Source organism: Erinaceus europaeus, chromosome 10 (genome assembly GCF_950295315.1).
Source record: "Erinaceus europaeus chromosome 10, mEriEur2.1, whole genome shotgun sequence".
NCBI lineage: Eukaryota > Metazoa > Chordata > Mammalia > Eulipotyphla > Erinaceidae > Erinaceus > Erinaceus europaeus.
In genome coordinates, this window is record NC_080171.1 from 9,398,026 (window position 1) to 9,425,576 (window position 27,551).

Sequence of the window (27,551 nt, forward strand, 5' to 3'; positions counted from 1 at the left end):
CTTTGGGTCCATGATTGCTCAACAATTTGTTTGGCTTCGTATGTGAACTCTCTTTTCAGTCACCAGGTTCCAGATGCCACCAGGATGCTGGCCAGGCTTCCCTGGATTGAAGACCCCACCAATGTGTCCTGGAGCTCAGCTTCCCCAGAGACACACCCTACTAGGGAAAGAGAGAGGCAGATGGGAGTATGGACTGACCAGTCAATGCCCATGTTCAGCGGGGAAGCAATTACAGAAGCCAGACCTTCTACCTTCTGCAACCCTCAATGACCCTGGGTCCATGCTCCCAGAGGGATAGAGAATGGGAAAGCTATCAGGGGAGGGGGTGGGTTATGGAGATTGGGTGCTAGGAATTGTGTGGAGTTGTACCCCTCCTACCCTATGGTTTTGTTAATTAATCCTTTCTTAAATTAAAAAAAATTTCTAATAGAAAAAATATATATTGTTTACTGTAAACCCCATTGATTTGATCAGGGCCCCATATTCAGCTTAGTAGCCTCTGTGACCCCTGCATCCCTGCTGCCTCAGTTTCAGGACCCATCTTCCTCAGGTGGAACAAAAGGAAGAAAGAAAAAAAATCACTAACTTTCTTTGTCTCATGGACTAGGGAAATATTTATGCATACAGCCAGTTGTTGGGTAGAATTTCTATCAGCCTGAATTTGTTTTTTTTTCTCATGATTAGATTTATTTAACTTTTTTTTATCCTTTCACGATGCAATTGAGATATAGTTCCCTTTTTTGCTGTACAACACCAGAGAATACAGTAAGTCAAACAGATAGGTCAAACTCCCTTTCATCCATAGTAAGTTTAATCATTGTATTAAGGTGATTTTTCTGTTTGTGATTAACAAACCGTTTTTTGAGTAGTACTATAATACTGTGTGCATATAATATTCTTTATCTTTCTCACAAAGGTTTTATTATTCATTGATGATTTTCATCTGAATCAGTTATCATGATCATTTTAGTATGTTGACTTTTAAAAATTGTCATAGCTCCTTCAAATCTAGTTGTCATTTCTGTGTCAAAAGCTTGTGTCTTAATGCTTTCTTCTTTGTTCACTTACTCTTGTATTAATTCATTTTTATGTACAAATTGCCCCAGATTTGGCAGAAGGAATGCCTTGAGCCACCTTTTTGTGTTCTTTTGATATGTTTCTATCTGCTCTGCTGTTGTTTGTTCAGCTTCTTTTGTTGATGGACTAGTAACTTTCTTTTTCTTTTTTTTTATATACATCATTTTAGAATGTTCTACAGAAATCTATCTTGGGGAGATGACAAATTGTACCCCATATTTCAAGGACTTAGTTGTAAACTGTTAACGCCCAATAAAATTATTAACAAATAATATGAAGTTTGAATCATTTTTTATTACAAAACTCTAGTATCTAAAATTTGCTTCATGTTGAAATGTAAGTAAATGTATGTATTCTTTTTTATGTTCATTCTTTTTGTCATTGCTGTGGTTTCACTGCTCTGTCCTAACATTTTCAGAAAGAGAGAGAGAAAGAAAGAGAGAGGTAAAGGGAGAGAGAGAAAGAAAGAGAGGGAGAGACCAAGGTACAGAAGTTCTCTCCAATGCAGCAGGCAGCACTCCCTCCTGGGTTAAGTGCAGGGCAAGTTAAGTTCACTGTCTAGCTGAACTATTCTGGAAGTCCACTTTTCCGTATTTAAAATAGGGAAGAAAACAGCGAGATTACCTTTTAGTCACAGGTATTCTTATTCTGATTTTTTTCTGTGTTATATCCTTATTTATTTTTAAAAATTTGCACAGCCCAAGCCTTATACATGCAAAAACTTACCCTGACCCCCCTTTTTATTTGTCTTTTTTAATTTTCTACTTATAAAAAGGAAACATTGACTAAACCATAGGATAAGAGGGGTGCAACTCCACACAATTCCCACCACCGGAACTCTGTATCCCATCCCCTCCCTTGATAACTTTGCTACTCTTTATACCTCTGGGAGTATGGACCCAAGGACATTGTGGTTTGCAGAAAGTGGAAGGTCTGGCATCTGTAATTGCTTCCCTGCTGAACATGGGCGTTAGCAGGTCGATCCATACTCCCAGCCTGTCTCTCCCTTTTCCCTAGTGGGGAAGGGCTCTGAGGAAGAAGAGGTCTAGGACACATTGGTGGGTTGTCTGTCTAGGGAAGTCTGGTTGGCATCATGCTAGCATCTGAAACCTGATGGTTGAAAAGAGAGTTAACATACAAAGCCAAGTAAATTGTTGACCAATGATGGATCTAAAGGCTGGAATAGTATATATGAAGAATTGGGGGGTCCTCCATTTTGTAGATAGCTAGTAGGCATATTTTAGTTATATTCCAAAGAGCCTGTGGCTATATTAGTTAGTTCGTTTTTTTCTTTTTTTCCTGAGCCTGTAATCTGATATGCAGGTGGATCCAAGTTATTCTCTGGGGAGATGAATGGCTGAAAAAAGACCAGAAAGCTGGATCAGGGAAGAGAGTAGCTCCCTAATATGGAAAGAGGTATAAATATTGTTGACTGTAAACCCCGTTGATATGATGTGGTCTGGGGCCCATATTCAGCTTAGGAGCCTATGTGACCTCTGCATCCCTCTAGCTCTGAGCTCACATTCTGTGGTCATGAGTAGGTACATTGGAAGCTGCCCCGATATTGACCCATCTTCCTCAGGTGGAACACAAAGTATTGTCCAGCCTCCCTTTGAAGGATGGAACATTCTCTACCATTGCTGATCCAAGTTGAGGACAAGGTCCTATGGGGGCCCACAAAGGGGTCTGTTGGGTTGTTCCTGGTGGAGATGACCAGTAACAATGGAGAGAATGATTTATTTATTCAAGGTCTAGGCCCATCATGTCGGTTTGGGAATCTCAGGACTCCCCAGCTAGGGCCCCAGCTGATGGGGTGGCCTGATAGTGACTAAAGAGTCATCGTTAAAGGATGCCAGTCTCTTGTCCTTATTCAGCTTTTGCAGTCCTTGCTTTGATAAGGTTAGCTTTGGAGTGAGTGAGAGAACTGTAATAGGAAGTAGGTGAGGAGGGTATCTGAGTCTAAGTGGACACTATTTCATTATGAACTTGATACTGACTCACTACAGACTATTGTGTATTTTTGCTTTCAGGAATATGTTTTGCCCTAATCTATGGATACATGTGAACATATGCTCTCTCTCATGGGATCTGGTCTATATCTAGGTTTTGGGACTTCGTTAGGAAGTGAACCACCTGGAATGGAATTAGAGAATACCATGAAAGGAAAGGTCTCACCTGAGTAATGAAGCTGAAGGGTTGACATTCCATGCCTGTCATTTCTGGACACAGTCTAAAATGAAGCATGCTGAGGTGGTACTCATTGTGTTGATTAGGTTGGCATTGGTGATGCAGTATCATTTGGTACGAATTGAGAGAAGCATGCAGGAAAGTGAGCCCCACCCTAGAGGTTCTAGGACTGGGGGAAATATGGGCTCTATAGAGGAAGTGGGAGGTTCCTGCTGTCTTGGGGTTTAAGAAGGGAATAGAGTTTTTGCTATAATCACATTATTTGGCTATTGGGTTAACTTTGAAATATCCCTTTGTTAGGATTTGCTGTATCATACTCAACATCACCATAACTTATGTCCTTTGACATTATTTGTATATAGCTATGCCACCAGTTGCTTCTGTTCTCCCTGGTCTAAGCTTTTAAGTGAATCAACATATTAAAGACTCAGCCTATGTATTAAAAAGATTCAGTCTGTGCTTTAAAAAGTTTGAGACATTCAATCAATTTTCCCCTCTCCTATTAATTATATAGTGATTCATATGACTACAGATTAATAGTGTGCATAAAACACCATTCCCACCACCAAAAGACTGTGTCACATTCTATCCCCTCACCCTTTGAAACTGAACATTCACCCTTATCCTCAACCCAGGCTTTTTACTTTGGTGCCCTACTCCATCTGATTTTGTTTTAAATTTTTGTCATCAGGTTATTGCCAGGTCTCAGTGCCTACGTGAAAACTCTTATCACTCCTGGAAATTTATTTTACAAAACATGTAACACTGTTACCAGTGTTTAAAAAGTTCCAAAGCATTTTGACTTTTAAAGTTGTTTCATGATATTACATTTTAAATTATTGTTAAGAAGTAAGAACTTGATTTAGGTCGTTAGAATAATGGTTATGCAAAGAGACTCTCTTGCCTGAGACTCCAAAGTCTCAGGTTCAATCCCCCACAAGCCAGAGCTGAGCAGTGCTCTGGTAAAAAAAAAAAAAAGAAGAAGAAAGAAAGAAAAGAAAAGAAAAAAGAAGAACATTATCACTTAATAATCTGGCATAGGATAGAGGATTTTATTTTATTTTTTGTATATTAACCAATGGCCTTTTGTTAAAAAGAAAACAACTCTTCTCTTTTTATTTGTTTATTCATTTTTTAAAAATATTTTTATATTTATTTATCTACTTATTCCCCTTTTTGCCCTTTATTGTTGTAGTTATTGTTGTTTTTATTGATGTCATTGTTGTTGGATAGGACAGAAAGAAATGGAGAGAGGAGGGGAAGACAGAGGGGGAGAGAAATATAGACACCTGCAGACCTGCTTCACTGCTTGTGAAGCGACTCCCCTGCAGGTGGGGATCCAGGGGCTTGAACCGGGATCCTTATGCTGGTCCTTGCACCACCTGGGCTTACCCCGCTGTGCTACTGCCTGACTTAGTTTATTCATTTTTATAGATACAGAGAGAAATTCAGAGAGAATTGGGATGTAGAAAAGAGAGACACCAACAGCACTGCTTCACCACTTGTAAAGCTCCCCTTCTTGAGGTGACAGCCGGGGATTTGAACCTTGTACACAGTAATATGCACTGTCCTCTAAGAATGCCATCAGCCACCCCTATTTTATTATTATCATCATTATTAATATCATTATTGTTAGTTTATCAGCGCACCACCGCTTAGCTCTGGCTTATAGTGGTGCTGAGGTTTGAACCTGATAACTCAGAGCCTCAGACAAGAAAGTCTTTTTGCATAATTACTATGCTATCTCCTCAGCCTTGGATTTATTTTAATGTTCATCTTGTCCTAAAAACAATTTAATTACTAATTGGTAGAGATATATTCTATTTCTGTTCAGAAGCATAGAGATTCATCGATAATCTGCCTTTAAAATATGGCAATGAAGTCATATGTACCAAGTCCAGGGCTAAAGTGTTTCCAGAAAGTTCAGCTAAGTCATCTCTCAACCTGAGCTAGTCAAAGTATCATTAAAATTGACTCTAATTCAGAGGAGAAGATTTTGTAGTTACCCTTAAAATAATTCTTTCGAAGATCTTCTAACTGTTGTAGAGTAGACTGTCTGATTTATGATCTAATTAGAGCCCTTTTACTCTTTTGCTGAGAAAAAAAAAAAAGAAAGAAAAAAGAGAGAGCAGCTCCTCATCTATTGTCCGCGGCTATGCAGCTATTTCATACACTCAAGTCCGTTAGTAAATACCAAATCATCCTTTCTCCCTCGAGGTCTAAGGAGCACAGTTTCATTTGCTTTATCTCACAGGGGCCAGTGCCCGAACTTTTCATCAAATCTGATCGTTTTCATTGGAAATAACTACATTTCATACTTCACATATATGACCCAAATAATTCCCAGAGATTTTTTTTTTCTAGCACAGAAGTCTATTCAACTGAAAGAAGTACTTCTAGTCTCCCTTGGCCACTTTTATTACGTTGCACAAACATACCAATCATCAAATAGCTAAGACAATTTTCATGTCCCTAAAGGCATAAAGTAACGGCCACATAGCTCTTTGTCTAAGTATGTCATAGACTTTAAAATCACTTCATTGCTGGAAATCATGATTTTTTGTGAGGTGGTGGTTGTTGTCACATGGGCAGTTTCTTGTCTCCCTGTGATAAGTCTCAGCACACCACACCCTCCACCACCTTGTCATCTTCACATAGGAAAAAACTGTGTTGAATTTTTAATTTCCTGAGTATAAATTGGGATCATTCACTTCACCACCTCTCTGATAACAAATTCATAGAAAAATAACGTGTATAGTTGTACTATTGTTATCTCCTTTAAAATCTGTTCAACTGGGGAGTCGGGCTGTAGCGCAGCAGATTAAGCGCAGGTGGCGCAAAGCGCAAGGACTGGCGTAAGGATCCCAGTTTGAGTCCCCCGCTCCCCACCTGCAGGGGAGTCGCTTCACAGGAGGTGAAGCAGGTCTGCAGGTGTCTGTCTTTCTCTCCGCTCTCTGTCTTCCCCTCCTCTCTCCATTTCTCTCTGTCCTATCCAACAACAATGACATCAATGGTGACTACAACAATAAAACAGCAAGGGCAACGAAAGGGAATAAATAAATAATTTAAAAAATTTTTAAAAAAAAATCTATTCAACTATGCATTTAGTTAATACTAAACACAGTACATGCTAAACACAAGACAAAAATGGTTTTGCAAAAAAATGTTTCATATCGAAATATATGATAGGGAGGTCAAGATATGTATAACACAACACCATAGGAACTGTGAAGAGTTCAATTGTTTTCATTCCATGTGTAATTTTTTTTTTACTTTAAATATTTCTTTCTTTAAATATTTATTTATTTCCTTTTATTGCCCTTGTTTTATTGTTGTAGTTATTGTTGTTCTTGGATAGGAAAGAGAGAAATGGAAAGAGGAGGGGAAGACAGAGAGGAGAGAAAGATAGACACCTGCAGACCTGCTTCACCACTTGTGAAGCTACTCCCCTGCAGGTGGGAAGCCCAGAGCTCCAACCAGGATCACTATGCTGGTCCTTGTGCTTTACAACACCTGCGCTTAACCCACTGCACTACCGCCCGACTCCCCAAGTTTAAACTCTTTATTTGGAATGGCTTTTTTTTTTAATCCAAAATAAGTTTGGGATGGTTTTCTATAAATCCTGATAAACTGGTGTTTTGGGTGTGGTTTCTGTCGAAAGGAGCATCTTTCTGTAAATCTTACTTTTCCTTCAGTAGACTGACAGATGACAGATGAACAGCCAATACAAAAAAAAAAAATCTTCAAGTATTTGTGTGGTTAAAATATAGTGGTGATTTTACAGCCTGCTGGCTGGTTCACATCCCTGAGGTAGAATCAGGAGTTCTGTGACAAACTTCTCTGTGTCCTCTTCTCTTCTGGGGAGGGATGCAGCTGATTATTTACCAGAGGCATGTCTCATAAGAAGGTTGTAACCACTGAAAAGGATGGATAAATAATTTTGAGTTTTTCAATTTTATTGAGGTGTTGTTGACATACAAAATAAAAAGGTATCAATGTGCTCATCTTGATGATTTGATGTCAAGGATAACATCTCTCCCTTTTAGTTGGTTAATCCTTCATTGCCTCACAGCCTTAACCTTTTTTCAGTAAGAATATTTAAGTTCTCTTTGCAAACTTTGATTATGTAATTCATATTATCAGCTTGAGACACTACTTTACAGAGGACCAACAGATGTTATCTAACTTGCGCCTGAAAGTTCTTACACTTTGACCATCCTTCCCATCACCCAACCCCACCTAACTGTTTTTCTTTTTCTAGTCTATAGTTCTATGCATTTGATTTTTTTTTTTAAGATTCCACATATAAGTGATACTATGCAGTATTTTTCTTTATCCACCTGCTTTATTCCACTTAGCAAATCTTTCCAAGTTCATTCATGTTGCAAATAGTAAGATAATCTTCTTTCTCATTAGTATGTAATACTTCACCCATTCATGTGATGATGAACAGTGAAATTGTGTCTGTGTCTTGACTATTGTAAATAATATTTAAATGAATATGGGAGTGCAGATATCTCTTTTAATTCCTGTTCATTTCATTTGAATATATAACTAAATTTTTTATTACTGAATCATATCTTAAATTATATTTCTATTTTCTTGTTATTGACACATAGGTATACTTTTTTTTAAAATTTATTTATTTATAAAATGAAAACACTGACAAGACCATAGGATAAGAGAGGTACAATTCCCACCACCACAGGTTTATATCCCATCCCCTCCCTGATAGTTTCCCTATTATTTAACCCTCTGGGAGTATGGACCCAAGGTCATTGTGGGATGCAGAAGGTAGAAGGTCTGGCTTCTTTAATTGCTTCTGTGAAAGTTAGTGTACATAGATCTAGTCTGACTGATGTTTTTGTGTTCCGTATGTGAATTCCTAAGAGAAGAATTACTAGGTCATATAGCAGATTCATTTCTAGTATTTTGAGTACTATCCAGATGGTTTTCTGTAGACTATACCCAGTTATTTTTTCTTTTTTTTTGGAACTTCCATACTGTTTTCTAAAGTGACTTTACTTTATCATCAACAGTGCCTTTAATAATTGCAAACACTTGCTATTTCATATAATATATTTATATGTATACACATATATGTACACATTTTTATATGTAGCTATTAACTGTGGTTTTGGTTTGTAATTCTCTAATGATGGATGAAATTCTGCATCATTTCATTATCTTTATTAGCCATTTGATGTCTTCTTTGGGAATAAAGAAAAAGTTCAGTTCCTCTGCCTCTTTTTTAGTTGTATTCTTTGTGTTTTATTATTCTGCTTTTGAGTTGTATCAGTTCTTTATATATTTTGGATATTAGTTCCTAATAATAAATGTAATTTCCTAATATCATCTCTCATTCCTTAGATTAGCTTTCATTTTGTTGATGGTTTCTCTTGCTGTGAATTTTTATTTTGGTTGAATTCCATTAGTTTAATTTTTACTTTTGGTGTCAAATCCAAAAAAGTCAATACCAGGACCTATTATATCAAGAAGCAATACCAGGACCTACTATATCAAGAAGCTTACCCTTCTTCTAGTGTGATGAATATTTTTGAATTCCCCATTATCTTAATTTTCTTTTTTTAAAAATTATTTATTTATTCCTTTTTGTTGTCCTTGTTTTATTGTTGCAGTTATTAATGTCGTCATTGTTGGATAGAACAGAGAGAAATGGAGAGAAGAGGGGAAGACAGAGAGAGGGGGAAAAAAACAGACACCAGCAGACCTTCTTCACCACCTGTGAAGCGATTCCCATGCAAGTGGGGAGCCAGGGGCTTGAACCAAGATCCTTACGCTGTTCCCTGTGCCTTGTGCCACCTGCGCTTAACCTGCTGTGCTACCGCCCAACTCTCCATTATCTTAATTTTCTCCAGTCATAACTACTACTATCAATATTAGGTTGTCAGAAAAGTGATGACATATTTTGCATAGAAAAACACAAACATTATACATCATGACTTTCCAACTACCCAATAGTACATGCAAGATAAAATGATACTATAAACAATACCTTTAACAATCCATAATGTAATCTCTACCACTTTTAAATTAAGTTTTCCATGAATAACATAAAATGTGAAAAAAATATAATTAATAAAACTATGAGAGAAGCTTCAAGAGACAGTTAAGGTAAGAACATTGGCTTGTGGGTGTCAGGCAGTAACACAGCGGGTTAAGCGCACATGGCACAAAGCGCAAGGACCAGCATAGCGATGCTGGTTCACTCTGGCTCCCCACCTGCAGGGGAGTCGCTTCACAGAGGGTCAAGCAGGTCTGTAGGTATCTGTCTTTCTCTTCCCCTCTACGTCTTCCCTTCCTCTCTCCATTTCTCTCTGTCCTATCCAACAAGGAACAACATCAACAACAACAACAATAATAACCTCAACAAGGCTACAACAAGGGCAACAAAAGGCGGGGGCAGGGGGCGGGGAGACTGGCAGTGCATTCATGGTGCAGCCACTGAGCCCCAGCAATAACCCTGGAGGCAAAAAAAAAAAAAAAAAGAACATTGGCTTGTGAAGTGTGAGGCCCAAGTCCTAACACCACCTGGAACTACCAAGGCACTGAGAAGCCCCAGTGCTGTGGATTTGCTTTCATTCTCAGACCCTCTTTTTGTTGCTTTATCTGCATGAAAATTAAAAATCCCAAAAATGATGAAATCATGCATATATAAGGCCCCAGCTCTCTCTCTCTCTCTCTCTCTCTCTCTCTCTCACACACACACACACACACACACACACACACATACACACTCATCACCATCATCATCATAATCAATTTAATAATAAATGAAATAAAGCTGAGAGAAACACACCTATTGTCAGATTCCAACTGAAAGCAGTACCGAAAGATAGTTAGGGGGCCTGATGGTGACTCACCTGGTTTATCACACATGGTAAGAGGCTTAAGGCACCACGTTTGAGCCCCCAGGCTCCCACCTGCTGGGGGGAAAGGCTTTGCCAGTGGAGAAACAGCGGTGCAGGTGTCTCTATGTCTCTCTTCCTCTCTATCCCCCTTCCCATCCCTCTTGATTTCTGATTGTCTCTATCCAATACATAACGATAACAAAAAATAATAAGTAAAAGGAAAGCCCGTGTTATGGTTGTCTGCTTAATGAAATAGAAGAGAAAAATGAGGAAGTTGAACACACATTAATGTATCTTGCTGTTTTCTTTGATAGCGTTAAACATAATGTAAGAATTGTGAAGTATAATCTACTAAATGTTTTGTCAAATTCTGTAGGTCTCATGGAAAATTTTTGAGGATTTTTTAAGTGAATTACTCAAGGCTGCAGACTGAACAGATATCCGACAGGATTTGAATTCACTCAGACTACTTACAGAGTAACCACTCTCTCTTTCTTTTCTTTGTTTATTGTTGGTGTAGTTAATTTTGATGTCGGATAATTTTGTCACTTGATACTATGGACAACTAATCTTTGGATTAACACAGACTTTTCCATTATGACACACATCTTCCAGGTATCCGCTCATTCACCTATTTTTCTCCAAGCAAGAGTTAGCGCTTCATAAACATTTTATTTTTATGAGGTCTCCATTATCATTGATGGACCAGATTTGATAGTGAGCTGTCACTGGTAGGGGGATTAATCAAGGCAATTATTAATGCCCAAAAGACAATGGCATCTTTAATATTTAGATTGATAAGCACTGCAATTTTATCTGTTATGATAATGCCTCCAGCTATGTAAATGTGATGGTAGCAAGAGAATTAGACAAGTACCACAATCATAATAACAAAAAAACAAAATGTAGGTGAAGAAACTGTTTGTGCTCAAGTGATTTCTACATAATAGTGAAGATACTCTGATGATGAAATATTTTTATAGCAGATAATTTCAGTTAAATTAAGCCAAGTAGAAGGCAATAAGGCATACTGAATTCATCAAAGTTAAGGCCATGAATCTTTTATATGCAGCCACTTTTCAATGAGAGTTAAAGCTTTAAAATAATCTGTCTTTGCTGTTCTTAATATCAGTAGAGTCCTTATTTCTCAAAAATGCTGTGAAGACATTTCTTCACACTCTGACTTTATTACTTACTTTGTCTCAGAACTCTGAAAAATGAGCTGTTAAAATTTTCATCAACTTCATGTGATTTTTAGGCTCACATATTTTATATTGCAGGAACCATAAATTCAATTTTAAAATAATTCACTATAAGTATAATCCCAGTAATTATACATTACCATTTACTCCTGATGATTCCACATTTTAATCTTCTTCAATTAATTTAATTCTGCTAATAGATTATGTTTTAACATCTCTGTAACTTTACCTCTCCAGGTTGACCTTTTCCACATAGAGACAGAGAGGCAGAAAGAAAGAGGTAGAAACCACAGCACCAAAGCTTCCTTCAGTGTGTTGGGACTGGCCTTGAACCTGCGTCTTACGCGTGGAAAAGCAGTGCACTATTCAAGTGAGATACTTTGCTGGCCATTTTACCAGGTTCCTTTTTTTAAAAGCATGTTACTAAAATCTTAGTAATAAATCAAGTTTATTACTGTTTTTCTTTTCTTAAAATAAAATTTAAAAAGAAATACCATAGGAACAGGTTGGGGGTATGAATTAACCTGCCAACACCCATATCCAGTGGAGAAGTATTTACGGAAGCCAGAACTCTCACCTTCTGCACCCCATAAGGAATTTTGGTCTATACTCCCAGAGGGGTAAATATTAGGGGAAGACAACCAGAGGACTGTAAACTCCAATTCCATCAGGACTTTGGGTGGGAAAAAAAGGGGGGGTGGTGGTGAGAAGAACACTCAGAAGTCGGAAGTGTGACTTAGAAAGGAAGAGACAGTAGAACCATAGGGGAAGAAAATGGGCAACTCTAGAAATATTTAGATAGATGGTTATAGAAATCATAGGCAACCCCTATCTGTGACCTTGGGAGAACTGCTGCAGTTTCCAGTGAAAGGAATGGGGGACACAGAGCTCTGGTGGCAGGGAAGGTGTGGAGTTCTGTCCCTGTTATCTCATAATTTTGTAAATCCATTTTAAATCACTAATAAAATTAAAATTAAAAATACCATTATATAAATGAGAAGTGTGTTTCCTTTTATTTCAAGGTAACTTATAAGATGAAAATACAGATAATGTTGTTAGACTCAGTAAGACCTCTGACAAGTATTTAGAGCTAGCATTCTGTTCCCCTTCTTATCTAAATGAAATCTTAAATACTTACATTATTTCATGTTGTGTGAAAAATAATTCTTGGGAGATTTGCCGAAGATTGGCCAGAACCCCAGCCAGAGTTATCCCTGGGGCTCCGTGAGTGCACAAAGACTATATATACTATTCCCTCTGGCCTTTTCTTTTTCATTTTTCTTTGATGGAGGTGAGGGATAGAGAGAAACTGAGAAAGATACAGAAACACTTGCAGCACTGAAACCTATCTTTTACACTTATTTGTAAATGAAGTCGGGTATGGACACTTCCCTACAGAAGAAGTATTTGAGTGGCGGTAATGGCTTTGAATTGTCGACCATCATATTAGACGATATTAATTCCTGTCTAGCTGTGTGAAACAAGAACTATCTGTTGATCTCTTTGGCACAGTTATATATATTTGTTTTCCATAATGTAACCTACTTCCTTTTAGATACATTATAAAAGTACCAAACTCCCAAAGACTCCTAATTTCATCTGCTCTATTCCTACCCTTGAGTTTCTATTAAACAATTTGTTCTGTTTTATATCTTACAGCTTTTCAGTCACCAAGTTGCAGGTACTACTATGATGCCATCCTGAATTCCCTGAGCAGTACAGTTGTTGACACATGAGTACAATTTCTCATCTTCCCATGAAAGGTGTCTATGAAACACTCCCATCCCCAAATTTGGTCCTTTTCAGTCATCATACATACCAGGACATCAAAGCCTCCACCCCTCCAGTGACCCTCCTCACTGCTCTTCCTCCCCAGACAGAGTCCTTTGCTTTGGTGAAGTACATCAAACCCAGTCAAAGTTTTATTATCAGCTTTTCCTTTCTGTCTCTGTCTCTTAAACTCCATCTGTGAGTAAGGGCATCAGGCATTCATCCTTCTCCTTTTAGCTTATCTCACTTACCATGATTCCTACAAGCTCCATCCCTGATGAGGCCAAGGAGATGACTTTATCATTTTTAACATCTGAGTAATATTCCATTGTGTGTCTATATTATTACAACTTATTTATTCTTATATGAGATATCAGTGTCGGGATGCGGCATCATCTAAGTTCATTTCCCACGTCTATGCTCGACCGGACCTGCCAATATACGCGGATATCTTCGCCCACCCTGTCCAACGCTTGACGTCTCATCATCCAATCTGGTCCCCTACGCCTACAATGAACTTCTCTGTTCCAGACTCTTGGAAACAGAGTTGGCAGTCAGCTGAGGTAAAGAACAAACACCTCATCACAGACCCCTGCGAGCATCAAGCCGGCTTTGACCTAGCACGTTATGATTGGGCCCTCCTCAATCGCTATCGAACAGGCCATGGCCGGTGCGCCACTATGTTCCATCGCTGGGGAGCCAGAGACGACCCGAACTGCCCCTGCGGCTACAGACAGACTATGACCCACATAGTCAACGACTGCCACCTCTCCAGATTCAAAGGAGGTCTCGAAACTTTACATCAGGCTCATCCTGATGCTGTTGACTGGCTACGGAAGAAGGGCAAACGCTAGAAGAAGAAGAAGAAGAAGAAGTGTGGGTTCTCAGGCAATCCTGTCCTGTGCTATTCTGTGAATTATCACCAAGTTTCTAGATCTAAGGACTTAATATCCAATCTATAACTGATGAGTTTAGCATTAAGCTTTTTCAGCGGTAGGGAAGAACATAGACAAAATATTGTCAAAAGAGAAAAAAATGGGCTTCAATATTAATTGGATAAAGTTAATTGGTACCATTATGGGCACAAAACACATTATCTTCCAATCAGTATGGAACATTCACCAAGATGGACAGTGTGCTGGTTCACAAACAAGTTTCTATACATTGTTAAGAACTGACCATGATCAACCTTAGGTAATTTTATATTATACCTTACCTCTTAATTTCGATTCTTGTGTTGTTCCTTTCTTGATAATAGTTATCTCACTTGAAATGTTTTATTTATGTATGCAAATTAAGATATGAACTATGTCATGTGTTCTAAAAATATTTTAAAGATCTTTGGAACCAGTTAGGTAGCTCACCTGCTAAGGGCACCTGCATTGTTCAATATTCTTCCTAATTTTGATTCACAAGCACATCATGTGCAGGTACTAAGGTGTAGGGGAAGCTTTAGTTACTAGGGTGTCTCTTTCTCTCTGTCTGTCTCTCTCTTTGTGTCTGTCTGAAGTAGTCATTCCAGAGTGGTGAAATTGTGGACACATGAGGTCATGGTCATACCCTCCTACACAAGATATGATGATCCAGTAGTACTAATTTTTGCAATAAAATCAGAATAGAGATTTTATTAGCGATATTACTACAGGAATTGGTACAGGATTAGTTTAAATGTAGCAAGATAGAACTTTCTCAGGAGTTAAAAATGCCCTGAATATTAACTTTGGTACTAGTTACATGTATATATTATTTTTTCAAAGTATAGTTCAGGGAGGTAACAACTGTCTAAACCATCTATAAGACCCATCATTTGATCACTAGTAACTCAAATGATAGTGTAATATCCTGGTTCCTCCCTCTCTCTGTCTCTGGTTTCTCTCTCTTTCTCTCTTTCTCTCTCTCTCTCTCTCTCTCTCTCTCTCTCTCACACACACACACATTCATTAAAAAGAAAATGAATTTATATATCATAGAACTTCATATTTTACTGTGAGTTAATGATATCACTATAAAATATGGACCTTGAAAAATAGCTCACTTGAATAATGCATTTACTTTGCCACATGTTCAACAGTAGTCCAAGCCCAACCCCCGGCACCTTGTAGAAAGCTACAGTTCTGTGCTGTGATGTCTCTTTCTTTCTATGCATCTCTATTTCTATCTGAAGAAGTCAGCAGAGGGTGAAGCCTTGGCAATGACCAGCAAACATATATGAAAAAAATTCCAGAGTAACTATTAAAAAATTAATTGCATTCATTGTTATTATTTTTTTCCTTAGAGACAGAGAGGCAGAGAAGGTGAAAGAGGCCACAGCACACAAGCTTCCTTCAATTCAGTGGGAGAAGGGTCCAAACATGGGTCTCACATTGGACTAAGTATCATGCTACCCAAATTAGCTTACCTGTTAGCGTAATATTAATTTTGTAGTCCATTTTTCCCAATATCAACGTAAAATTCATTAATTCATCTTGTGCTAGTCATTGTTTGTGTTCACAGCTAAAGTTATAAATCTAGAGTCAGCAAAAAGAAATAACTTTTTCTATGCAGTTTAAGAATAGCAATATAACATATGAGACTAAAGCTATGTTTATTCCATGTAATTTATTAGTATATAGTTTTCAGCACTTTGTAATATAATTTATAATATAATAGAATTTCTTTTTTTCTTTTTCTTTTTTAAATTTATTTATTTATTTATTCCCTTTTGTTGCCCTAGTTTTATTGTTGTAGTTATGATTGATGTCATTGTTGTTGGATAGGACAGAGAGAAATGGAGAGAGGCAGGGAAGACAGAGGGGGAGAGAGAATGACAGACACCTGCAGACCTGCTTCACCACCTGTGAAGCAACTCCCCTGCAGGTGGGGAGCCAGCCGGGGGCTGGAACCGGGATCCTTATGCCAGTCCTTGCACTTTGCACCACGTGCGCTTAACCTGCTGCGCTACCGCCTGACTCCCAATATAATAGAATTTTACATATGCAATGTTTTCCCTGAATTATTCTTCTGCTCATTAATATTTTTCAGCACTGTGCAGTATAGTTCAGGCACAGCAGAGTGAAAAAGCTGAACCCAAGTTATCTCCATGGTTACGAGCCATCAGAGTACAAACTGCCAAAGTCAATTGTAAGAGTACATGAAATGAACTTCATAATCGTTATAAAACCTGAGAATTGTCCATTGAATCTATCAACATGGAGATTGTTAGAGGTCCAAGGAGAACACTGTCAAATCAAATATTTACTTGTTTTCTGGTTCTAGAGGTAAGAATAGTGATAAGAAGGTAACTGGGAAAAGGTCTGGAGTAATTAAATCAGGTTTGTTTTTAAAATCAAAATGAGAATTAAGTATATTTAAATATAAAGAAATATACAGACCTATAGAAATTTCTAAAAAAAAAAAAAAAAGATAACAAAGGGTGGAAAGTTATGTGGTAATAGCCACATCTAGAAGAAATGCACTTATTAAAAAAAAAAAAGAATATGGCCAGGTAGTGATGGAGCTGGTTAAGTGCTCACATTACAGTGCATAAGGACCCAGGTTCAAGTCCCTGGGCCCCACCTACACAGGGAAAGCTTCATGAGTGGTGAAGCAGGGCTACAGTTGTCTTTGTCTCCCCCACCCCTCTCAATTTCTCTCTGTCTCTATCCAATAATAAATAAATGAAAATATTTTTTAAAATATTTAAAAAAGAAAATTATGTGGTTCATCCACATCTAGGAATGCCCTTACAAAATAGAAATGATGCCTCTTCCATTGTCATTTTCTAAAGATACTTTATCTTATTGTTTCTATTTATTTATTATTGGATAAGGAGACAGAGCAATTGAGAGGGAAGGAGAAAGAAAAAGAGAGACACCTGCAATCCTGCTTCCCCAGTCATGAAGCTTTTCCCCAGTACGTGGGGACCACGGGCTTGAACCCCAGACCTTGTGTACTGTATTGTGAGTGCTTAACTAGGTATGCCACTGTCAGGCCTCTCTCTTCCATTTTCATTTGAGGAAAGTGTGTTGTTTGATTTCATGAGGAAAAGCTTTTAAAAATAAATGTCCTTCTGACGTTTTCAGAATGAAAACAAAATAGATGTAATCTGCTTGCTGGTCCTGATAAAGATAGTAAGTTTGTCAAGATGTTCATCTGGGGATCTTGGTAAAATAGGAAACGTCTCCTGTGCTTAACAACAGAGGAGTTTACTGAATAAAAGAAATGCAAGATGGTCCCTAGGACCTTCTGAGGTTTCATAATGTACAGTATTAATATTTTGTATTGGTATGCTTTCTTGCTAGCATGAATCAGTATACTCACCAGGAAGTGATAACTGTAGTGAACTTCTCTCTGGATTTGGCTATCCTAAAGCAGGAATAAGAACAAAGCAATGAGTCATTTTAGTATAAGGGCCAGAGAACGATTAAAGTAAATACCAAAGAGACAAAATCATAAAGCAGCAGGAAAGTTCAATAATAGAACTTTACCAGAAAGATAAATACAACACATGAAGAGGAACAAAGAAATAGTCTGTTTTATTTCCTGGCAAATAAATCCAAAATTGTGAGTTTTCCCTTCAGTCTTTACATGTCAGCAAATTAACATAGTAAAACTGGAAAATGAACAGATGTCCATTGGAGCTGCCCATTCTTTTTCTAAAGCAGATGATGACTTTCCAAAAAACAAATATCAGGTTATAAATTATGGTAGAGTTTTATCCTTTCAGATTCAGCAAACATTCATGTGGTGGTTATCCACAGTAGAATTTATCACATCATTATAGCAAGTCATGAATTTTGTGAATCATTTCCCTACCATATGGGGATATCTAATTTTAGGAGGAATCAAAGTTTTTTTTTTTTTTAATTCTCATAAACTTGGTACAATTGATTTATAGGAAACTTTGAGAACAAAAATCTCAGTTTTCCAAAAGTGGCATTGTGAAACACATCTGTTTATCACAGGCACTAAATTATATGCATTCTCCCTGAAAATGAAAGAAAAAAAAGATAACAAAAACGGTATCAGGGTGAGCACATTGGCTGAAACAGTAAATGATGAAAATTACAAAAGCAAAGTGAAGTAGGAAGGGGAAAGGTTAGCTTTTTATCAGTTAACCTCTCTTCAGTACCTCTCTTACTCTGACACTAGAAGCAGAAGAGAAATAATCACCACTCATTTCATATTCCAATTTAATTCTTCTTTAGTTCTCCTGTCCAGATTACACAATACACACCATGATGTACTTTGAGTTCTGTTCATCGACCAAACAGATTTTGAACACCTGTACTGTCATTCTGAATAAATCAAATTCTCAAAGTGGTTATCCTTCAATTATTATTCTGACTACAAGAGACAGAACTATGTGTGGGGGGTATCCCATGTGTAGGCAATCACTTCTTTGCAATGTGGCGAAATAGATCAAACCAGGCAGCATTTTTTTAATTTAGTGCCTGTATGCATATCAATAGTTGCCTCAGGAGTAACTAAGAATTATACTACTTATATAAATAAATAGAAATGAAGATAAAATATTGAGTGGAAATATCATATGTCATTTAAATATTTTTATTATAGTTAATCTCCTTGAGCACCTGTAAGAAGATACAGGCATCACTAACTTCGAGGGGAAATATAGATGCAGGGCTAGTGTGGGGGTGCCTCTTGCTGGGTGTGTACCCTCTGGGTTGGAGAGAACGCAACTGGAACCAGCCTGGGCTGCTATTCACTCAACCACATGAGAGAGATGACTCAGGAACAGACTCGTGGTGGCGAGGCAATTCAATTCTTTATTGATCAGAGAGCCCAGGCTTTTAAAGGTCGGACTTGGAAGTGGTAAGTCAGAAACGGAAATGGCTAGAAAAGGGTTGGAGAAAGGCAAAAGGGGCTGGAAAGGTAGGAACTTCCTTAGCAACTGTTGTGAAGATTTTAACTGGTAGGATTAATAATACCCTGCAGGCAGGAAGGGTCTTGAGGGTAGAAAGAAGATAGATCAAAGGAATGGAATGGGTGGGGATCTTTCAGGCAAAACAATCATTATGCAGATAGGCCATAGTATCAGGAATGCAGGGTGCAAGAGGATGGAGGTCCCCTCAAGTCAAGCTCAACCACATCCTCACAATTTCCTGACATATATATCTTGCTTCAGATTTCTAATTTATATAGATATATGAGAATTTTAGGGGTGGTCCAGGAGGTGTCTCAGTGATAAAGCTTTGTACTACCAAGCATGAGTTCCTGAGTTTGATCCCCAGCAGCACATGTGCCAGAGTGATATCTGGTTCTTTCTCTCTCCTCCTATCTTTCTCATAAGTAAATTTTTTAAAAAACGAATTTTAGGGGATACAGAGCTAGAAGTGGACACAAGTTGAATTCAAGAATTTCATAGAATGTACAGTATTTTTATAATAATGGTTTTGGTTGTTACTATCCTGCTATAATCTAATTTTGCCTAAAAGTATAATTATAACTCACAAGAGACTTACATCTGAATTAATGATGAATAAGCTGTCAGGGATGCAAGAAGTAAAGCATAACAGGTCAGTCCTCTAGCCCAGAGAGTAGCTCTCTGGCACCAACTCTATTTTTTAAAATAAAAAGATAAAATGAAAATAAACGACACACACACACATGAATGGAAGCTTTTATGCTTTTGTTCAGAGTATATTGTATTATTATTACTACTATGATTATTAGGCTAAAAAAACTCAATGGTTTCTCAATAACTTTGATTTGTAATCAAGAATTTGATTTGTTTTAACTGTCAACCAAGCCAAGCAAGTAGAGATGAAAAATTAATGTGGAGAGATTCTAATTAGCATTTACTATTATTAAGAAGAAACTCTATTTGCATCTATTATTGCCTATTATTGTAAAAAATGGACTTTAATTTACATATATTAGTGCTAAGAAAGGAGTCATCATTTTTTAACCATAAATGCTTGTGTTTAAGAAAAGAGCTCTGGTTAACATCTATGATTTCAGAAAAGAATGTTTAATCCTTTTTGGATTAAAGTTAGTAAGAAAAAAAAGTTTAATCCTTTTTGCATATCTTGCACTGAAAAGGGGGCAAGGCCCAAGCTTTACAAAAGGGCTTTTAGCATATGACTGACTCTGAAGACCAGGAGTCCATTCAGCACGTTAGTAAGAGAAATGAGGCTGACCTGCAAGTAAGAGTACAGCCATACTGGGATTGATTCTAGACAGCATTTGATAAATAACCTCAGCCTTTCCTGTCTTTTTTTTTTTTTTTGGAGGGAGGGAATGGGGAAGGTCGAGAAATTAATTTCAAAGATAGTCTTCCTTTCCCTCCACTGGCCAGTGATTTTCTCTATTTTTTTTTATTTTTGTTATTGTTAATAAAATTTTACCTTTTTTTTCCTTACCAACAATTACTTTTATTGATTTTAGGATAGATATCATTTCTTTACTTTGTGTCACTGTCCCTTAATTAGTTTGTTATAATTTTGTTTTTCTCTATTAATATATTTGTACTAGAAATATGAACATACAGTTTCATTTGAGGAATACGTAAAATACTTCCATAATAGTTCGCAACAAAGACACAGCTCAGGCCCGGAAGGTGGCGGAGTGACTAGAACTTTAAATTTAAAACTGTAAAGTCTCCAGTTTGATCCGCAACACTGCATATGCAGAATAATGCTCTGGTTCTTTCTCACCTTTTATTTCTCTCTCTCTAACAAATAAATAAATAATAAATAAATAAATATAGTTTTCCCCCTAATTTATGGATACATGTGCACATGTGCCCTGTCTGGAGGTTCTGTAACTGTTAGGAAAGTGTACAGTAGTCTACCGTGATTCAGTAAGTGCAGTAAGCAAGTAAAAAAGACCTAAAAAAGATACCACAAAGTACTTGATCAAATAGTTTCTACTTAGACCTAGATACCCTCCTCCCCTACTTCCTATTTCACTTTCTGAAATCAATCTAAGTCCAACCATGTCAACTAAAATAAAGAATACAAAAGCTGGATAAGGGCAAGAGACCAGCACACCTTAATGATGGCCCTTTTGGTCACTGCCAGGACACCCCATTATCTGGGGTTCATGTCAGGGAATCCTGGGATTCCCACATAGACATGATAGGCCTCGACCTCTAACAGATCCCTCTTTCTACCATCACTGGTCATCTCCATCAGGAACGTCATCATAAACCCTCTTGTGGACCTGGCCTTCAATGTAGAACAACAATGGTAGAAATTGCCTCAGTCTCTGCAGGGAGGCTGGGTCAGCCTACTCTGCCACTGGAGGAAGACTGGTCCTGAACTGAGTGCAGCCTAGCATGTTTCTTGCTGTGACCATGCAATGTGAGCTCAGACTGACAGGGATGCAGAGGTTACATAGGCTCACGTGCTAAATATGAATAGACATGGGCCCTAGATCACATCAATGTGGTTTATAGTTAGTGGAATGTATACACTTTTTTCATATTTGGGAGCTACTCTCTGACCTGATCCAGCTTTCTAGCCCTATTCTCATCTCTGACACCATCTTCCCAGACAATACTATAGCCCACCTGCATGTTAGCTGTGGAGCTCAGCAAAAATTAGTAAAGTCATACATTTTGAATATACCTAAAATAGAGTTCCTAGTTTTTTCCAACATAAAGACCCCCCAGTCTCATCTGCTATATCCTTCCCTTTTAGGTTCTTGATTATTAAACAATTTTTATTGTTGTTATTATTATTGTTGTCACTATTGATATAGTTGTGTTGGATAGGGCAGAAAGAAATGGAGAGAGGAGGGGAAGACAGAGAGGGGGAGAGAAAGACAGACACCTGTAGACCTGCTTCATCACCTGTGAAGCGACTCCCCTGCAGGTGGGGAGCCAGGGGTTCAAACTAGGATCCTTATTCTGGTCCTTGTGCTTTGCGTCACTTGCTCTTAACCTGGTGCGCTACCGCCCAACTCCCGAATATTAAACAATTTGTTCTTCTTTACATCATAATGTTTTTTAGCCACCTAGTTGTAGGAGGTACCATAATGCTAACCTGACTTCCCTGGGTAGATGACCTCACCAGTGTGTCCTGGAACCTCACCTCTCCAGAGCCCTGCCCTAGTTAGGGAAAGATACAAACAGGCTGAGGTTATGGGTCAACCTGTTATGCCCATATCCAAAGAAGAAATTACAAAAGTCATTCCTTCCACTTTCTGCACCCCATAAAGATTTTAGGTCCATATTCCCAGAGGGATAAAGAGTAGGGACCCTTCCATTGGAGGGGAGAGTATATGGAACTCTGGTGATGGGAATTGCGCCCTTGTATCCAACAATCTTGTAAATCATTATTAAATCCCTAATAAAATAAAATCTCATAAAAACAAAAAAATGAACAAAAACTATACAGTTCCTAGTAAACTTAGACGGGCATTTACTGTGAGATAACAAACATTGCATTTGTCTCATGAAATATATTTCTACTTGTTTTTTTTTTGTTAGTGATTTTATAAGGATTAAGAAGATTGTAAAATAACAGGGGTACAATTCCAACCACCAGAGTTCTCTGTCCCATTCCCTCCATTGAAAGCTTCCCTGTTCTTTATCCCTTGGGGAGTGTGGACCCAGGATCATTATGAGGTGCAGAAGGTGAAAGGTCTGGCTTCTGTAATTGCTTCTCCACTGGACATGGGTACTGGCAGGGCATATGTCCTAATCTCTCCTGAGAGCAGCAGCATTTATAACACCCCTTGATAATCTTTAGAAGAAATCTTGTATATAATTGGCCAAGAACTACTATTTCTAATTTTAGCAGTCACCTGCTGGTATTCTGTGATTCACAGTGACACCAATGAAGAGCAAAATTATAAAGTTTAAGACCCAACAGAAATATTTTATAACTTCACCTTTGCCATGAAAAGTGAACTTCTCTGATTAAAAGAGGGTGAAGAATGAGAAAAGAAAACTTTGAACTGCCTCCTGTGTTGAATCCTTCTAACTGGAATGATATTCTATTTTAATCTAAAGCAATTAGCTAATGCTCAGAAGATGAATAATGTACTTGGAAATTCGTCAATGGTGAGAAATTTCAAATGATCTAAAACTGATATTTGAATTAAGGCCTGATTATTATTGAGTCCATGGTTTTAAACTACACAGTGGTGGCTATCAGATGACAGGTTGTTTTGACACCAAAGTATCCCAAAGTAAAAGAGTAATCCTTTCACTTAGTCAATAAAAAATAGTAAGGATAAGGATTTATCATCGCTAGGTATGCTACATAAGTAGGGGAGGGGGGCTGTCCCACATGGACAACACGGGGACTATATCTTCAGTAGTTGAAATCCAGTTCTTCTTCTAGCGTTTGCCCTTCTTCCGTAGCCAGTCAACAGCGTCAGGTTGAACCTGATGTCAAGTTTCGAGACCTCCTTTGAATCTGGAGAGGTGGCAGTCTGTCTGGAGCCGCAGGGGCAGTTCGGGTCGTCTCTGGCTCCCCAGCGATGGAACATAGCGGCGCACTGGCCATGGCCTGTTCCATAGCGATTGAGGAGGGCCCAGTCATAACGTGCCAGGTCAAAGCCGGGTTGACGCTTGCAGGGGTCTGTGATGAGGTGTTTGTTCTTTACCTCAGCTGACTGCCAACTCTGTTTCCAAGAGACTGGAACAGAGAAGTTCAGTGTAGGCATAGGGGACCAGATTGGGTGACAAGACGTCAAGCGTTGGACAGGGTGGGCGAAGATAGCCGCGTATATTGGCAGGTCCAGTGAGCGTAGACGTGGGAAATGAACTTAGATGATGCCGCATCCTGACAAATATCTGGCGGGGCGATGTTGCTAAGAACTGGCAGCCATGGAACCGGGGTGGAACAGATGGTTCCAGAAATGATCCTCATGGAGGAATATAATTTGGAATCGACCAAGTGGACATGGGGGCTACGGAACCATACTGGGGCACAGTATTCTGCAGTAAATCCAGTAACTGAACTTAAGTCTATAAAATTCTGCCTATTGTATTACATTGATCTGTTTGGAAACTATCAGAAAATTACAGTGTAACAGTTATGATATTAGACATGAAAACCAAATGATCTGAGAAAAAAAAAAAAAAAAGAGGAAACAAATGATTCTAGAAAACAAAAGGAATTCTTTCATTTGTCTCCATACCGAAAAGATGAGTAAAATCTCAAAGGAGAGCAACTGAAGAATGAAGATCCCAAACAGCAAAAAAGACAATAAGAAGAAAAGTGATCAACTTAGAATAGTGATACAAGTTATGCATGATGATTCACTGGGGCGGGGGGGGGGTGTACTCTGAAAAGTAAGAGAAATAGTATTTTGTAAAGAGAAGGCGGGGATATTAGGATAACTTGAATGCTATTTTTTTATTGTTAATATACCAAAAGCTTTTTTTTCTTTTTTTATTCATGGAATAGGCAAAAATTTTCAACCAAATCAGCTTATTGAGAAAATACTAATTAATTGTCATTATCATAGAGATAGTTTGTTTTTGCCCAGTATAGGTATCAGTACTGTAAGGGTTAAAAATGGGTACAGATGTAATCAAGAAATCGAGAAAGAGAGTGAAAGAGAGATTTAGAAATTAAAAAAGAAACGAAGGAAGGAAGGAAGGGAGGGAGGGAGGGAGGGAGGAAGGAAGGAAGGAAGAGGGAGTCGGACAGTAGCACAGCGGGTTAAGCACACATGGCCCAAAGCTCAAGGACCGGCTTTAGGATCCCGGTTCGAGTCCCCGGCTCCACACCTGCAGGGGAGTCGCTTCACAGGTTGTGAAGCAGGTCTGCAAATGTCTATCTTTCTCCTCTCTCTCTGGCTTCCCCTCCTCTCTCCATTTCTCTCTGTCCTATCCAACAAAGATGACATCAATACCTACAATTACAATGAAAAACAACAACGAGGGCAACAAAAGGGAAAATAAATAAATAAATAAATATTTAAAAAAAGGAAAGAAAGAAAGAGAGAGAGAAAGAAATTGCTAGCATAGTTCAGAGACCAAACCAGATGGTAGTCAGGCCCCAGAACAATAGAACAGTTAAAAATTAACCAGACCTACAGTAGGAATAATGCTTTCCACTTCTGTAAACCTGGCCACTGTTGGTAAGGCAGGACATTTGTCTCTAGGAAACAAGATGTTTTCATACCAAGATGTGGTGCAAGCTAAAAGCCCCCTAGCCATTAGATTTCAGCCAAGTCCCAGAAAATGTGCAAAATATTGTGTGTAACCAGTGCTGGCATATGCTGCAAAAAAGTAGAAAAAGAAGCTTGTGACAGTGCCTAGGTGTGTTCAGTCCTTGGATAGCTCTTGCTGAGTCTTCCCTGGGCTGGACCCTCAGCTGAGTAGACTTAAATAAAATTCATACTCAACCACCCGAATTGGTGTGGAGTATTGTGACTTCTGAGTGGAGAATTCTACCCCATTACAGTACTCACTAAGTTGGCATACACCTCTATTGGGTTCCTTAAACTTTATCTTTAACAATAATAGATTTAAGTTTAAATCCCTTTTCTTAACATTAGTACACAATAAGAGTTGTACACTAAACTTTCTGTCTTAACAACAATATTCAGTAGATGCTAATTAGAATTTCTTAAATATTTTTCATCTGTTCTTTCTTGATAATGAGTCTGCTTAGCCAGGTACACCACTACCCAGCCTCCCCCTGCCCCAATTTTTTCTTTCTTGAATACATAGTGAACTTTAATTTTTGACAAGAGCTGAAAACTTTGAATAAAAGCATGGCATTTTGTCCTTACTAAAAATAAAATGAACTTTGAAAGTTTTCTGTAAATGTACATTGAAAAATTATTTTTAAGAGGTTAATATTTATTTAACTTCTTCTCAACTTAATAGTTTGCTTCTTTACTCACTACCTGAATGATTCACAATAATTTGTAATAATCTAAGATAAAATGGAGTCTTTTAGTTAATGAAGGGTGATTTGTGAAACATAATATAGGAACTGAGACTAAAATGTTTTCTCTACATCATTTTAATATAAACCTATTAACAATAACTATAACAGTTATAGACAATCACTATTATAAAATTCAGTATAAATGGAAATAACATAAACAGTTGAGGTACTTGGACTGTACTTCTTTTTAACATTTTATTTTTTATGAGAGATACAGATAGAAAGACAGAGGTATTAAAAAATTTGAGCCTCAAACTTTTTAATACACAGACCATAAGCTGAGTCTTTGCAATGTCGACTGTCTTAAAAGCTTTCTTTAAAAAAAAAATAAGACAGAGGTAGAGAGAGAGGGAATGAGACCAGAGTACTGTTCAGCTCTGGTTTATGATAGTACTGGGGATGCAATCTGGGATTGTACTTCTCCTCAATTTTATTTATAGATACACTCTTGTATGTGAGTGTGTGTGTGTATTGACATGTTCATATAGTAATTTATCTACATATTTGCTTATAGATTAAAATTTCCTCCCTGAAGTACTCATTATTCATTTAATCATTCCTGAAAAAAAATGTATTTCAGGCAAATAATCACAAGAAGGAGAACAATTTGAATATCTTTATTATTCGTATATATTTTAATTTCAACATAACACATAATAAAAGTGAAGGAATGGTTGATAGTGAGACTCCTGTGCTTAGTTCTGTTATTTTAATGTTCACACAGACATACCGACTTATGTTAAGACTTGAGCACGCAAACAACTTTAATATAATATTGTTTCTAAGTTCTTTATTTTTGGTATAGTGCTTGTAGTGCTATCAACTGAATGATGTAATATATATATATCTCACTGGATCTTCACTGTTTGGGTCCAATCTCCCCCCACCCCACCCCAGACAAAAAGAGAAAATACAAAGAAAGAAAGAGGTGGAAAGATACCACAGCACCATGGAAGCCTCCTTCAATTCAGTGGAAGCCACGCTTGATCCTGGGTCAAGCACAAGGCAAAGCAACTAGTGAGTGATTTAGCCTAGCCTACTGCTGTACAGACACCCATCTTAAGTATTTTCCTATACTTAACTGTATTCTATGACTTACACAATAACAAAAATAAGATATCCTACAATAGACATTTATTCACAGAAATCCTCCCCCCCCCCTTTGGGACATTTAAAAGTACTCATTCATTCGGGAGTCGGGTGGTAGCACAGTGGGTTAAGCGCAGGTGGTGAAAAGCGCAAAGACCAGCATAAAGATCCTGGTTCCAGCCCCGGGCTCCCCACCTGCAGGGGAGTGGCTTCACAGGCGGTGAAGCAGGTCTGCAGGTGTCTTTCTCTTCCCCTCTGTCTTCCCCTCCTCTCTCCATTTCTCTCTGTCCTATCCAACAACAATGGCATCAATAACAACAATAATAATAACTACAACAATAAAACAACAAGGGCTACAAAAAGGGAATATATTTTTTTTAATATTTATTTTATTTATTTATTCCCTTTTGTTGCCCTTGTTTTATTGTTGTAGTTATTATTGATGTCGTTGTTGTTGGATAGGACAGAGAGAAATGGAGAGAGGAGGGGAA